The sequence below is a fragment of the Phoenix dactylifera genome, chromosome 1, assembly GCF_051530095.1.
Source record: "Phoenix dactylifera cultivar Ajwa chromosome 1, Ajwa_hap1_PhDact_Kaust_v1.1, whole genome shotgun sequence".
NCBI lineage: Eukaryota > Viridiplantae > Streptophyta > Magnoliopsida > Arecales > Arecaceae > Phoenix > Phoenix dactylifera.
Window position 1 is genome coordinate 72598560 of NC_143190.1, and position 16140 is coordinate 72614699.

Genomic DNA, 16140 nt, shown 5'->3' on the forward strand with positions numbered 1-16140 from the left:
AAGACTGGGCGCTTCGATTTTGTTTTTGAGAGGGACCTCGCCCTTATGTTTTATATTCTTCAGGACACCCCAATCAACTTCCCCAAACTCATTTATAGGTATCTATGTGAGCCACTAGATAGACCTAGGCTCACCCTTCCCTAGGGTATGTTGTTCACTCTTTTGTTTAGGGAGTACGAGATTCCTATTCCAGAGGGGGAACCCTCTCGCGCATTGCGATGGACAGATCGCATGCGTCCGGGGACCCTACACAGGATGGGGTTTTGAAAGGTCGAGGGGACATGGGTTAGGAAGTCTTCTACCTCCACAAGTACCACCAGACACTCTCCTAGTCCTGACCCAGACTCTGATTATCCCACTCAGCCTTCCACTCCAGTACCCTCCACCTCAGCCGGACCCTCCTCCTCAGCTCCACCACCCATGGAGGTCCGGATTGCTCCTGAGCAGCTCCTGGAGTTGCGGCAGGAGATTGTCCGAGACCTGCGGGATGATCTACTTCGGGAGCTCCGAGGTTCAGTGCCTGCTCCCACTCCTGCACCCACATCTTCTGAGTTGGTCCCTTCCTTGACTGTCGTGACTGACATGACGGCCCATATACGGGAAGAGATCTACAATGTCCGGAGCTTGATCCAGGCTCAGTTCTCCAGCATGAGTGAGGTCACGGGTATCACTCGGAAGATGCGCGATGACATCCGGAAGGACATGAGCACCACTACTCAGGGGGCCGAGCGCTTGTCGAATGTGCTCATCGACAAGCTGGATGCACTTCAGAAGTCGGTGACCGAGCTCGACACGATGCATAGCAGGGCCACCTCGGCCATCATCCGACAGCTAGAGCACGTCAGCAATGCGGTCCAAGCACTCGCTGAGCGCATGCCTCGAGGAGCCACATCCTCGAGAGGAGGAGATACATCCTCGAGAGGAGGAGCTACATCCTCGAGAGGAGGAGTTACATCCTCGAGGAGACCTTAGCTGTTTTTGTGTTGACATGTATTGTTTTGCTTTACTTATTGTATTCTCACATGTATTTACATATAAATCAATACAATGAGTAACCATATTGTCTGCAATTCTGTGCCATTTGATCTATGATTGATTGTGTGTTCTGATTACCTCCTTTTTGATACGATGACAAAAAGGGGGAGAAATATTTAATAGATATGTAAATGGAATCAACATAAAAGGAATCAAAATGAAAATTAAAACATAATTTGTTCTTAGTAAAACTGGTACCTCGAGGCTCATTATCTCTCTGTTGGGGCTCCTAATGGAGTAATCTCCAGAATCTATTCAAGGGATATTCGGAGATTAGCTGAATCCAACTCAAGAACAAATTGACAGATTTTTCCTCTAAAAACCAAAAATTTAAAATCAAAAAATTCAATACATTAAAAGAAAATTCAGAGAATCAAATCATAAGTAGAATGCATATGTTGAGGGGGAGAATCTGAATGTTTTTAAGAAAGCTAAATCATTAAATATATATAAGCCAAACAATTGATTGCATGATATGAAGGCTTATATTATTCCAAATGAAAGGGGGAGCTTTAATTCCAAAATTTATTGCTTCACACCTTTCAAGCTTGGATATATTAAATTACCAGACATTTGAATTCATTTATGGATTTTATTTCGTTGTTTATTGAGCAATTCACTTTACGTATACTCAAAGTTTTGTCATCATCAAAAAGGGGGAGATTGTGGAGTGATTGATTGAAACCCTATTTGATTTTGATGAGCTCAAAGCATTTGAGTATATCTTATATTTTGTTGCCCAGTAGATACAACCCAAGAGGGGGGGTGAATTGGGTCTTTTAAAACTTTTAGACTACTTCTAAAACTTTTCAATTAATTATGCTGAGTTGTATAGATGCACAGTGAAATTTAAACTTAGCAACAGTTTGATGTATAGAATGTGACTTGATTGAATATGCTTGCAACTAAAGGATGCGCGGATAAGAGTTAAGCAAGCAATTTATCTAAGTAAGTGAGTAAGTTAGACAATGACAAGAGGCATTACAAACACAACAAACATATAGTGGTTCGGTGCACCCCAGCACCTACATCCACTCCCCAAGACCTCTTGGAAATTTCACTATAATCCTACAGATTACAGCCGGTTGTTTTACAAGCTCACAACCCAACTTGTTGTTTTGCGAGATAACAACGAACTCGGTCGGTATTCACAGGCTCACCGACTAGAACCAACCGATTGTTTTTCCGGGTTCACAATCAAACCCAGTTGGTTTTCCCCACAGGCTCACCAACCACAACCTTACAACGATTGTTTTCCGGGTTCACAATCAACCCAGTTGGTTTTCCCAAAGGCTCACCAACCACAACCTAACACCATTGGTTTTCCCTTTGGCTCACCAACAAACCTTAACCCCTTGATTCAATCCCTTGATTGAATCAAGTTACAAGATATTAAAACAAAGGTTTAAAGACAAATACAAGCTTCTCACTTAAGCAGATATAGCAAATATAAATAAGTAAGGTAAAGAGAAGAAGCCCTCAAACTAATTCGTAGATGGAGGAACTCGGCTTCTTCTTCACTTGACCCTCTTCTGATTTTGCACGAAGTAGAGGATCACCGAGGCAGCACACAGTTGAAGAGGAAGTTTTGGGATTCACTTGGATGCTCTTCTTCTCTCTATTTTGCTTTGAATGGCCCTTTTGTGCTTTAGGGAGATTTTTCTTGTAATCTCTTCTAAATCTCTTTCCTAAATGTTCTCTCCCACTTCCATGCCGTCTCCCCTAGCTCTCCTCTTGATTTTATAGCTTTACATGTCGTGGAAACAAGAATCTAGTCGTTAGAGACAAAAATAGAGCCGTTGGACACAGTCTGTACCTCCTGACAATATTTCCGTTGGGATCGGAGTCGACTCGCGTGATCAGGAGTCGACTCGCCTGTTGCAGGAGTCGACTCGTGCTTCACTGGAGTCGGCTCGGCAACTGTTCCAGATTTGAATTAAAGTGGTCTTCTCGACTGGGAGTCGACTCGACTTAACCCGGAGTCGGCTCGCCAAAATCTGGAGCTGACCTTGTACTTTTGGAGTCGGCTCATCCCAAGGAATCCATAGATGTATTCTTCAACTTGGCTCACTCGAGTCGACTCGTGAATTCTGGGAGTCGACTCGGCGCTCAGAGGCCGAACTCCCGATCTTCTGTCTTTTGGCTCGTTCAGTCTTGGAGTCGACTCGAACTGTCTCGGAGTCGACTCGGCCCTCAGTATCCAAAAAACAGTCTTCTGTCTTTTGGGGTCGCGCTGCCTTGGAGTCGACTCGAACTGTCTTGGAGTCGACTCGCCTCTCAGAGACGAAAATGCCGTCTTCTGTCTTTGGGGTTGCGCTGCCTCGGAGTCGACTCGGATTTTGCGGGAGTCGACTCGGCTCTCAGTGTCTGAAATTGGCTTTCTGACTTTTTGCTTGTTTTCCTTTGGGAGTCGACTCTAGCTTCCTTTGGAGTCGACCTGCCAACCATCGGAGTCGACTCGAGTTCCTCAGGAGTCGACTCGGCTCTCAGGGTCCAAAATAGCTTCTCTGTGTTTCTGCCTTGTTACTCCCTGGAGTCGACTCGTACTATCCAGGAGTCGACTCGAGCACTATTCTTTTGGATTTTCCTTTGAATTTGCTCTTCCAACTTGAGTCCTTTGAACTTGAAACTTGGGTCAATAAATTGTAGCTTTCTTCCAGCTTTTCTTGAGAGCTTTGGAGGCCTTCTTGTGTTCTTCCAACTTGCTATATTCCTTGCAAAATAACTATCTTTCTCCTTGCAACACAAACGTTAGTATTTATACTTCAAGGTTTTGTGATCATCAAAATCAATCTTTAAATCAATCTTTGGGTCATCAGTCTCCCCCTTTTTGATGATGACAAAACTTGGAGTATATGCAATATAAAATATATTGTGTTCTAGAAGTAGTGCATAGCTAAGTTGCATGAAGTAGAAAACATATATATTTAAAACATACTTCATGATAATGCTTTAGATTTAATCAGCTTAACATAATCAACATATCTAAATTTAAGCTGGTTTGTATTCAATTCAGAACATACAGAATATAAAGCATTATGAGCATATAGTTAGGTATTTCTCCCCCTTTTTGACAACATCAAAAAGATAGTGAAACATTAAGCACAAAGATAAGACTACTCAAATATTTCTTTTTCTTATGTCAAATTATTGCAAGGATATGAATCATATAACTCAAGGCAATAATATTAGAATAAGATTAATAAGCATAGATCAGAGCCAATTAAGATAATTTCAGAGCAGAACACATCGAATGTGATTCCAAGGATAGTTTTCAACTCAAGTGTAGATGGAATCTTTCTTAAGTTAATTCAAGAAGTACCACGAATGATATTCAAAGAAAGCACGAATGAAAATCTAACCTCTCTTCAATAATAAGTATGAAAGCTCGTTCATTTAAGATCTTTTGCCCAATATATTAAGTATTTTATCAACATGAGAGCAATTTAATTAATTTTCAGAGTATAAGTGCAAAACTCATATACTTGAAAAACATATCATCATGTTGGATCATTAATTCTTAATGACTTCAAAGTTCTTTTATGATAATAAGAATATTGGGGCACAAATACCAAAATATGCAATTTTTGATACATCTTAGAGCTCATTTAAAAACTTTCTTTTATTTCTTTAGAAAATAAGCACAATTTGATACATAGAAATATAAATTGGCACAAAATTGAAGTTCTAAGGAGCAAGCCAATTAGGACTCATTAGTGAATTTCAAAATAGATTTTCTAAGTGATACTCAAGAAAATTCAACACATTATTCTCCCCCTTTTTTATTAAGTTAGAGGCTCTTAAGATCAACTGTTTGAATTGCAATTTGGTTCATGATTGATGCATAAGATATATTAACCAAATAACAAGCCTCAAGATGTATCGTAAAGATTTTCAGATTAAATTTCAGATGATACATATTGGAGAGTATTAGGATCACTTTTCATTTCTCTCTCCTTTAGTTATGGATTTATGCGATTAAGTTTCATATGATCTTTCCTTCTGAAATTTTCTTTCTCCCCCTTAATTGATCATTCCATTTAAGAGTTTAGAATTTGAAGATAATGTTCAATAAAATTGTCAATCTCAAAACAAGTATATTTTCTATAAGTATCAGCTTATTTTCATAAGACTCAATGCTTGAGATAAGACAACCTTTATAGAACTCATCTCAAGGTATAAACTCATTATATAATTAAAGCAAGTCTTGCAATATAATGAGGTTCATTAAAATCAATCCATAAAAAGATACTGAATATCTAAAGCTCCCCCTCAAAAGATGCATTCTTCTTTAATCATTCTTTTCTATTGTTGAATTTCAGATTTTAATGATAAACGTGAATAAAACTGAAATTCTATGATATCGAGAATGTAGAGTAATCTATCATTATTCAAAATTTGTAGCAATTACTCTTTCTAATCCTTCAAGAACAAGTTATGCTTTCTCTTAATCTTAGAAAAAATGTGTAGAAATATTAATCAGAAAATGATTCATTTGAAGCTCAGTTTCTTTCAAAAGCATTCACATTTTCTTTCTTTTAGAATCATTTGAGTGAGCTGAAATATTTCCAGCTTTAAAATCATTCACTCTATATATATTCTGATGGAAGTCTTTAAGAATGTAGGAGAGAAAAACATATAGATGATCATTGAGGTATATATATTTATAGATATCTATTTCTTAATCATAGTTTTTCAGCAATGTATACATGAAACACAATAAATCTTTTTAATATCAAAATAAAATCATATATTTAGAAATTTTTGTTTTCAATCAAGATCATCGAAAGACACATCATTTGGACCAATATTAGTATATTTTAAAGATAAGAAATGATATGTTTTGGATGCGTATCGGAGCAATCAACCAAGGCATCAAAATTAATTTTGTTTTTCTTACATTAAGATTTTATTTAGAGATCATATTGAGTTTAAGCTTTTATACAAAATCAGATTCTGAATTTCATAAAGATTTTCAATAGAGTCTTTCAAAGTCATAATTTGAGATATGTATCTTCCACATTGTAGCTCATCTTAAATCATTATGATTGAAAACATATATTTCAATAACATTAGAGCACTTTCAGAATCTTTATATTTAATATTGAGTTTCGATACACAATGGAGGATATTTTAACAAGTATTAGGACATTATTTATCAAAGTTAGGCAAGTAGAAGGATAGATCAAGATCAATTCAAAATAGAAATATCCTTCTCTTCTTTTTTTTTTTGCAAATCTATTTAACTTTCAAAGATAATCGTGAATGACAAATCTGAAATTTCTTTTCAATAGTACCAGAATAAAACATTCAATCAAATTATTTAAGCATGGAGCATTACAAAATATTGAGAACCCATAATTTCAGACATCATGCCACATGCAAAATATATTATGTGTTAAGTCATGCATTAAAATAACAAGCATGTCAATGATCAAAATCAATTCTTTTTAAATAAACTCCCCCTATTTAAATATAATCTTGCATTGATTTCATCCTTAAAGTGTGTTTTCAAGTGATAAAAGCTTGACTTGATTCTTCTTATACTTTCATTTACTTTGTCATTCATTTTTACTTTCTTGTGCTCTATACTCTATTTGCTCCCTATCCGGTGGAGTTGGAAGGGGCACGAGGTACTACCACTAGCCTCCCTCTTGTGCCGTCCCTAATATACCCTACACCGAATAGTTGGGTCAAATAGTGCCGGGTACTACCACTAGCCTCCCCATTGGCACCATCCCTATGATGAGCAATATAGAAAATTTATAAAGTTCACTTCAAACTCTCCCTGTTTAAGTGTAATTAATTACGAATTTTATCCCTTCCAAATGTGCCGAATATATTATGCTTGTTTTTCTTTTCCTTAAGATTGAAGTATTTGCCTTTGCTTAGATTTTACATCTCTTGAATAATATCTATTTTCTTTTCTTTATCTCTCTCTCTTTTTGTTATTCTCAAGTAATTTACATGAAAGAGTAGAATAAAGAAATAATCTTATGTATCATATAGATGTATATCATGCAAACAACATTTTCATTGTGCTCAAGGATTCATAATTTCTCACAAGTTATTTTAAATCAAAATTTTAAGCATAAACTTGTGTATTTCATGGTTATGACATAGGCAAAGATATATTTTAGTTTGGGCAAACCATGAAACAATTTCTAAAAGTATAAGTCAATCAATATATATATATATATGACATGATATCAAAAATTTATAATTAAAGACTTTAATCATGCCATAATAAGATTTAAGTTATTGACTTTGCTCAATTAATTTATGAGAGAAGTATCTAGAATTACCAATTCATTCTGCATTCTTCAGTCAAATACCTACTAGATTTCTTATGTATGAACTTTTGGCTGAAGAAGGTCCTCTCTCTTGTTTGCATGTGAATATTTATTGTATCTTACATGGAGATATCCTTCAAGTTGAGATCTCTCATTTTCTTGCTCAAGGATCTTGCATTATTAACACACTCCTTTTCTTTCTTGAAAGAAAGTCATTAGTTTCTTCAAGATACAAAACATTCATCCAACATATTTTTTTTTAACTAGATGACTCAATATAAGATATGACAATAGTTGCATGTTGAGTCACTTTACTCAAGAGATTGCCTAAATATAAGCAAGCACATATCACTTGAACTAAAGAGATAGTTTCATTAACCAAGATGGTTCAAGGACAAGCATGTGAGGCAATAGAAAGATTTATCAAGGTCAAATCAATTTTTTATTTTCAGAATCAATTTAGCTTAGATTCTATTTGCTTAAGATAATTATCAATAAGACATGTTAGCTAAGTTTTAATCAGCTTATCTTAAATGGTTGTTTCTATCAAAATTCAGATTATGATTTATTTGTTATCAATAAAATATGATTCATTAGAGTTAGATTGAAGTCTTGCACAAGGTCACATAATGATCACACAATCTGGTCTATTAGGTATATGACAAAATAATTATTCTATCATGCTTTTGATGCTTGTTCCAAATCACAAATTGCTTTATCATATTTGTAATGAATGTTTTCAAATAAGGTGGTTATTTTACATAGATCCCCTTTTTTTTTAATGAAATAACCACACAGGAGTGTATTCTACACATTCATTTAACAGAATATAAAGCTCATAAAGCAAGCAAATGATAATGGTGATCTTTACTTCTAATCATGCAAGAATTTCATCAAGATTTATTTCATCTTTTCTTGATTTAGTCTTTTAGTAGTTATCAATTTTTCTTCATTAAGTGCATTTCTGAAAAACTCAATTTGGTTCTAATTATTAACAAGTTTTCAGATTGTTATATGTAAAAGATTAACCATATACATATATAATTTGATTTTAGTATTTTGATAATAAATCATTAGTCTCATAAAGAATAAACTGAATTGATATTTCTTCAACTAGAATCTTTTCATTCTATACGCATTGCTTGATGAATGATATCCAAGGATAGAAATATCTTTATCAGATTTGGCATTATTTTCAAAAGATCATATCAAGCATAACATAAACTACTGAAAAATATGAAAGATATGCAATAGATCATTTTCTATTTTTCAGAAGATCAAAAGGAGTTTTCATCAAAAATAGATCTAATAGAAATCATATGTATGACAAGCAGTGATGATAGCTTTTAAGTAGATGACTATCATACACAATTGTCTTTTTCATTTCTTCAAGAATTCTATTAACCCTATTTTACTTAAGGTGTCCTTGGTGCTGAAATAATTATTTTCTGTATAAACTTTATCAGAATTTTGGTTTTCAACACTGTGCCATGATACTCTTCACAGTTTGGAAACTTTTTTCATTTGAAACACTTTTACAGGATTTAGCAAATACAGAAAATACTTCAATTTTATTTGCCAAGAACAAATTCAATGTAAGCTTTTGAAAACTTAGTGATGGAAACAACATCTTTAGATTTAGAAATTGATTCTTGTTTGTTTCCTTAGTTAACATGCATACCAAATACACATTATTATGTTTATGATCAATAGAGGATAATGCCATGGATACGAACTCTCAATCAAGCATATAGAGGACTCAAAAGGATAATTTAAGGAGGTTGATTAATCATTAACAAAGTATCCCTTAATATAGAAAAGTATAGAAAGATGAAGAACTTTGATTTTATTTCTTCTATTTTAATTACTTTTCTTGATTATATTTTAAGTTTCACTCTTTAATGTGTGTCTAGATCACCCATTTGTATGAAAGTTCCATTTGTTTCATGGGTATCTTGGCACACCTTCATCTACATCATCATATTTTCAGTTTGGGTACCCAAGCTTGCTTGGGTCCTTGAGAGTTAGGACATATAGTTCCTTTTGGAATCCAAATTTGTTTAATTGTAATACCTTTACTACTTGATTTAATTATGTTAGAACGATAGGTAAAGTTGTTATGCCCATTCTTTTCATGTTTGAAATAAGTTATCTTATTTAATGGTTTGCTTGGTGAATTGATAACCTTTTTCTTTAGGGATTCATTGCTAAGTGAAGGAGTTAAGCCAAATTTTGATTTATCAAAATCAGCATGTTGGCTTTCAAACATCATTTTTAATCTTTCTGAACTTACAGTAAATTTGTTAATAAAAGACTTCAATTGGTTAATTTCTTTACTTAAGTTTTGATTTTCTTTAATTAAATTCTGATTTTTCTGAATTAATTGTTCTGAATTTAATCTTAAAATTTCATTTTCAGAATTTAGTTTATCTTGTATTTCATCATTAGAATTTCTTTCTTTTGAAATTTTCAGATTTAGTTTCTTAAGATTTTTATTCTTCGCAGCTAATTCACCATACAAATCATGAAAAGCATTTAATAATTCATCATAAGAGAATTCTTCTTGAAAATCATTTGAGGTAAGAGTAGATTCAGATTTTACCTTGTCTTCTTGTGCCGTAAAGCACGAGTTAGTTACCTCTTGTAGTTTCTTGGAGCTAATATCATCATTGTTGCTCCTAACTTTTAATTTCTTGCTTGACTCTTTCTTGGTCAAGGCTTTCTTTCTTTTTATCTCTTTCTTCCTTTCTTCTACCTTCCTCTTCTTCTTTGTCTTTAGGAAGCTTTTGAATCTTTCTTCCTGATTTAGAGTGTTTCCTGCATGCTCAATGTTAGTCTTGCAATTATCCTCAAGTAAACTAACATGGGGTTCTTCGGAAATATCATAAGTTGCTTCAAGAGTATCCCATATTTGTTTGGCAGATGAACATATACAAATTTGGTTGAAAATATTTTCATTAAATGCACAGTAGAGAAGGTTCATAGCCTTAGCATTTAGTTCAGCCAAATTTTTATCGAACATACTTTCAATTAATTTCGTGGGTGTGTGTAGGCCATTTGTTATGACATTCCATAACTCATAGTTTTGTGATTGAGTAAAGATTTTCATTCTAGCTTTCCATTGAATATAGTTAGATCCATCAAACAGTAGAGGTCTGTTTGTGGAAAGTCCCTCAGCAAGTAATACGTTATGTGGGGTTGTCATAATCTTTGGCTCTAGTCGGTTAAGACTACAAATAATATTTGAGCACCTGCTCTGATACCACTTGTTGCCCAGTAGATACAACCCAAGAGGGGGGGTGAATTGGGTCTTTTAAAACTTTTAGACTACTTCTAAAACTTTTCAATTAATTATGCTGAGTTGTATAGATGCACAGTAAAATTTAAACTTAGCAATAGTTTGATGTATAGAATGTGACTTGATTGAATATGCTTGCAACTAAAGGATGCGCGGATAAGAGTTAAGCAAGCAATTTATCTAAGTAAGTGAGTAAGTTAGACAATGACAAGAGGCATTACAAACACAACAAACATATAGTGGTTCGGTGCACCCCAGCACCTACATCCACTCCCCAAGACCTCTTGGGAATTTCACTATAATCCTACAGATTACAGCCGGTTGTTTTACAAGCTCACAACCCAACTTGTTGTTTTGCGAGATAACAACGAACTCGGTCGGTTTTCACACGCTCACCGACTAGAACCAACCGATTGTTTTTTCGGGTTCACAATCAAACCCAGTTGGTTTTCCCCACAGGCTCACCAACCACAACCTTACAACGATTGTTTTCCGGGTTCACAATCAACCCAGTTGGTTTTCCCAAAGGCTCACCAACCACAACCTAACACCGTTGGTTTTTCCTTTGGCTCACCAACAAACCTTAACCCCTTGATTCAATCCCTTGATTGAATCAAGTTACAAGATATTAAAACAAAGGTTTAAAGACAAATACAAGCTTCTCACTTAAGCAGATATAGCAAATATAAATAAGTAAGGTAAAGAGAAGAAGCCCTCAAACTAATTCGTAGATGGAGGAACTCGGCTTCTTCTTCACTTGACCCTCTTCTGATTTTGTACGAAGTAGAGGATCACCGAGGCAGCACAAAGTTGAAGAGGAAGCTTTGGGATTCACTTGGATGCTCTTCTTCTCTCTATTTTGCTTTGAATGGCCCTTTTGTGCTTTAGGGAGATTTTCCTTGTAATCTCTTCTAAATCTCTTTCCTAAATGTTCTCTCCCACTTCCATGCCGTCTCCCCTAGCTCTCCTCTTGATTTTATAGCTTTACATGTCGTGGAAACAAGAATCTAGCCGTTAGAGACAAAAATAGAGCCGTTGGACACAGTCTGTACCTCCTGACAATATTTCCGTTGGGATCGGAGTCGACTCGCGCGATCAGGAGTCGACTCGCCTGTTGCAGGAGTCGACTCGTGCTTCACTGGAGTCGGCTCGGCAACTGTTCCAGATTTGAATTAAAGTGGTCTTCTCGACTGGGAGTCGACTCGACTTAACCCGGAGTCGACTCGCCAAAATCTGGAGCTGACCTTGCACTTTTGGAGTCGGCTCATCCCAAGGAATCCATAGATGTATTCTTCAACTTGGCTCACTCGAGTTGACTCGTGAATTCTGGAAGTCGACTCGGCGCTCAGAGGCCGAACTCCCGATCTTCTGTCTTTTGGCTCGTTCAGCCTTGGAGTCGACTCGAACTGTCTCGGAGTCGACTCGGCCCTCAGTATCCAAAAAATAGTCTTCTATCTTTTGGGGTCGCGCTGCCTTGGAGTCGACTCGAACTGTCTTGGAGTCGACTCGCCTCTCAGAGACGAAAATGCCGTCTTCTGTCTTTGGGGTTGCGCTGCCTCGGAGTCGACTCGGATTTTGCGGGAGTCGACTCGGCTCTCAGTGTCTGAAATTGGCTTTCTGACTTTTTGCTTGTTTTCCTCTGGAAGTCGACTCTAGCTTCCTTTGGAGTCGACCTGCCAACCATCGGAGTCGACTCGAGTTCCTCAGGAGTCGACTCGGCTCTCAGGGTCCAAAATAGCTTCTCTGTGTTTCTGCCTTGTTACTCCCTGGAGTCGACTCGTACTATCCAGGAGTCGACTCGAGCACTATTCTTTTGGATTTTCCTTTGAATTTGCTCTTCCAACTTGAGTCCTTTGAACTTGAAACTTGGGTCAATAAATTGTAGCTTTCTTCCAACTTTTCTTGAGAGCTTTGGAGGCCTTCTTGTGTTCTTCCAACTTGGTATATTCCTTGCAAAATAACTATCTTTCTCCTTGCAACACAAACGTTAGTATTTATACTTCAAGGTTTTGTGATCATCAAAATCAATCTTTAAATCAATCTTTGGGTCATCATATTTTACTAATGAATTCAATTGAGTGTTTCAGTGAAAATCTTGTCTAAATGTCTCTAGACTTGGCTCAAGATATTTTGGATAAGGTATGAAGTCAGATTGAACCAAAGTCTGAGACTCGAGTCGACTCCAGGATATTACGAGTCAACCAAGCGTATCAGAATCACTGGCACGGGCTCGAGTCGACTCCAGACCAGTACGAGTCGACTCCGACTGAGAACAGACAGACGAACAGAAAGCATCAACTCAAAACCTGTCAGCGAGTCGACTCCTGAAGTGCGCGAGTCGACTCCGATGCTTACCGAGTCGACTCCGGAGTAATATGAGTCGACTCCAAGAAGCTACAGTCAGAAAAGTCAGAGAGTGTTATTTCGACCCTGAGATTCGAGTCGACTCCGGGGGAACGCGAGTCGACTCCGATAGTTGGCAGGTCGACTCCAAAGAAAGTGAGAGTCGACTCTCAGTGGAACACTAGGCAAAAGTCAGAGAACCGTTTTCGGACTCTGAGATTCGAGTCGACTCCCGCAATACACGAGTCGACTCCGAGACAGCGCGACACCAAAAAGGCAGAAGGCCATATTTCGGAAACTGAGAGGCGAGTCGACTCCCAGACAGCTCGAGTCGACTCCAAGGCAGTGCTCCACCAAAAAGACAGAAGGCCAAGTTTCGGAAACTGAGAGCCGAGTCGACTCCAGAGAAGTTCGAGTCGACTCCAAGACTGGACGAGCCAAAAGACAGAAGATCAGAAGTTCGGGCTCTGAGCGCCGAGTCGACTCCCAGGATTATCGAGTCGACTCCAGTGGGCCAAGTTGAAAATTAGCTCCGTGGATTTCATGAGATGAGCCGACTCCGAAAATGCCAAGTCAGCTCCAGAAGTTGGCGAGTCGACTCCGGGTCAAGACGAGTCGACTCCCAGTCGAAGAGGCCACTTTAATTCAAATCCGGAACAGTTGCCGAGTCGACTCCAGAAAAGTATGAGTCGACTCCCGCTACAGCCGAGTCGACTCCTGATCGCGCGAGTCGACTCCGACCCCCCAACGGACATATTGTCAGGTTGTGCAGAGTGTGCAGAACGGACAGAAAAAGGTCTCTAACGGCTAGTTTCCATGGGGGATGGTTTAAATAGCCACAGAGGACTGTAGCAAGGAAGAGAACGGCCATTCCATTCAAAGAGATCAAGCTTTCATTCTCTGCAAGTTGGTTTTCAACGAAAAGAGGGAAGAGCGGCATTAACTTCATCCAACTTCCTCTTCCCAGCATTTAAAGAAGCCTCCTCCTGCATTCAAGTCGACCAGATATTCAAGAGGAGACCTGTTGCCCAGAGATGGTCACCCAAGAGGGGGGGGTGAATTGGGTGTTTTAAAACTTTTGTCTAATTAAAAAATAAAACACACAAATGTATGAGCTAAAGCTAAAATAAAGCTATGAAGACAAACAATCGCAAACACAAGCTTTTATAGTGGTTCGGAGCCTCCACTGCTCCTACATCCACTCCCCAAAGCACCTTTGGGAATTTCCACTATAATCCACGATTACAGTACGGTAGTTTTGCGAGTTCACTACCCAACTCGTTGTTTTACACCGGGCTAACAACAAACCCTATAACCCCCAATTTCACTTAGGCTTGGGACGCCTTTTCCTTGTTCCAAGTCCCTTGATTGGAACAAGCACCACAATGAAAGGTTTTACAAAGGATTGAAAAGCTCTAAATAAGCAAATATGACAATGATAAACAATAGAACCCGGAAGAATCCTTTTGCCATTGGAAGCGTGGGAAATGATGATTCTTCCGATGTGGATCGCGTAGGCTTGAGTATGAGCTTTGAATCTCGAGCGGAAGAGAGTGGTTGAGCTTGAAATCACTTGGGAAGCTTGAAAGCACTTGATTTCTTCACTTGAATGCACTCACTCCCTTGAACTTCTCTCTCTTGCTTCTCTCTTAAATGATCTAGCTTTTGGTTGGTGAAGAGTTGTTGAGAAGCACTTAAGAGGTCCCTTTTATAGCCCAAAAAGCAAACATAGCCGTTAGAGATAAAGTAAAAGAGATTTGAAATTCAAACCAAACCTGCAAAAGTTGTCAGTCGCGTTCCAGGCGCTCCGGAGACGTCTCCGCTTCAACGCGAGACGTCTCGGCTGTATAAATTTACTTTTCACTTTGTTTGGGGTCGACTCGGCACTTTACGGGGACGACTCTGGAATTGTATCGTTTGAATCCTTGTTTTTCTGTTTTTCTGAGAGGGTCGTCTCTGTACTTTACGGGGACGTCTCGGCTTGTTTGCACTTTTTGCATGGGGACGACTCCGCTGCCTTGGGGACGACTCCGCTGTTATAACTCCGAAAAACATGTCTTCTGGAATTCTCTGAGAGAGTCGACTCCGCTCTTTCAGGGGACGTCTCCGCTGCCTTATCACCGAAAATGACATCCTCTGGAAAACCCTGAGAGAGCCGACTCCGCTACCTCGGGGACGACTCGAGAAGTCTGCTTTTTACTTGCGGGGACGACTCCGCGTACGGTGGGGACGTCTCGCGCATATCTCTTGAAAACTGCCTTTCTGCCGCCACTGAGAGAGTCGACTCCGCTACTGAGAGAGTCGACTCCGCTATCGCGGGGACGACTCGGCAGGTGCCGGGGACGTCTCCAGACGTGCCAGTTCTTCCTGTTTGTGCCAGAGACGTCTCTGAGACAACCCGGAGACGTCTCGGCTGTCCCTGAACTTTTTCTTTCATCTCAAAAAATTTTCAATAAGTCCTTAAAAAATCATGGGAACTTGCCTAGACATTTCTTAACAATATTCTTAATAAAATACATGAAATCCTCAATTAAATTGTTAAGATAAATGGAATTATACTCTAGTGTTTTGTATTCATCAAAATCCATTAGGGGGTCAACAATCTCCCCCTTTTTGATGATGACAAAACACTGAGTATATGCAAAATTCGAAATTTAAACATATACACAGTATTTGATCAGATGTACAAGCATAATGTTTTGATTAGAGCTATATACAATGTGCATAATTCAAAATAGTCAATTTTCAGTTCTATCATTATGCATAAGATTGATCTTTATAGCTCTTAAGCAATTTTAGCATATCAACTGAATTTGAATTAAGTTAAAATTTGAAAGCTAAGTTCTTTTTGACTCCCCCTTTCTTTCCCAGAAGGGCAATTATCTAAAGCCAATATTTTTCAATTTTATCTTTTCTAATTCAACTTTGGAGTATGAATTTCGTATTTTGCATTCCAATGTATCCAATATCCATATTGGTTCTACTCTTGGTTCTACTCCCCCTTCTATATATCTACTCCCCCTTTTTGTCATCAACAATGAAGGGGACAAATTATCCTTCCATGAACTACTCAAGGAGATTCAAGTTGTGCTCCCCCTGTCCAAGTTATTTCTATTAAAGAATTTTAGTCATTCATATCACTCCCCCTTTGTTTTGGAATTCATTTCAGAC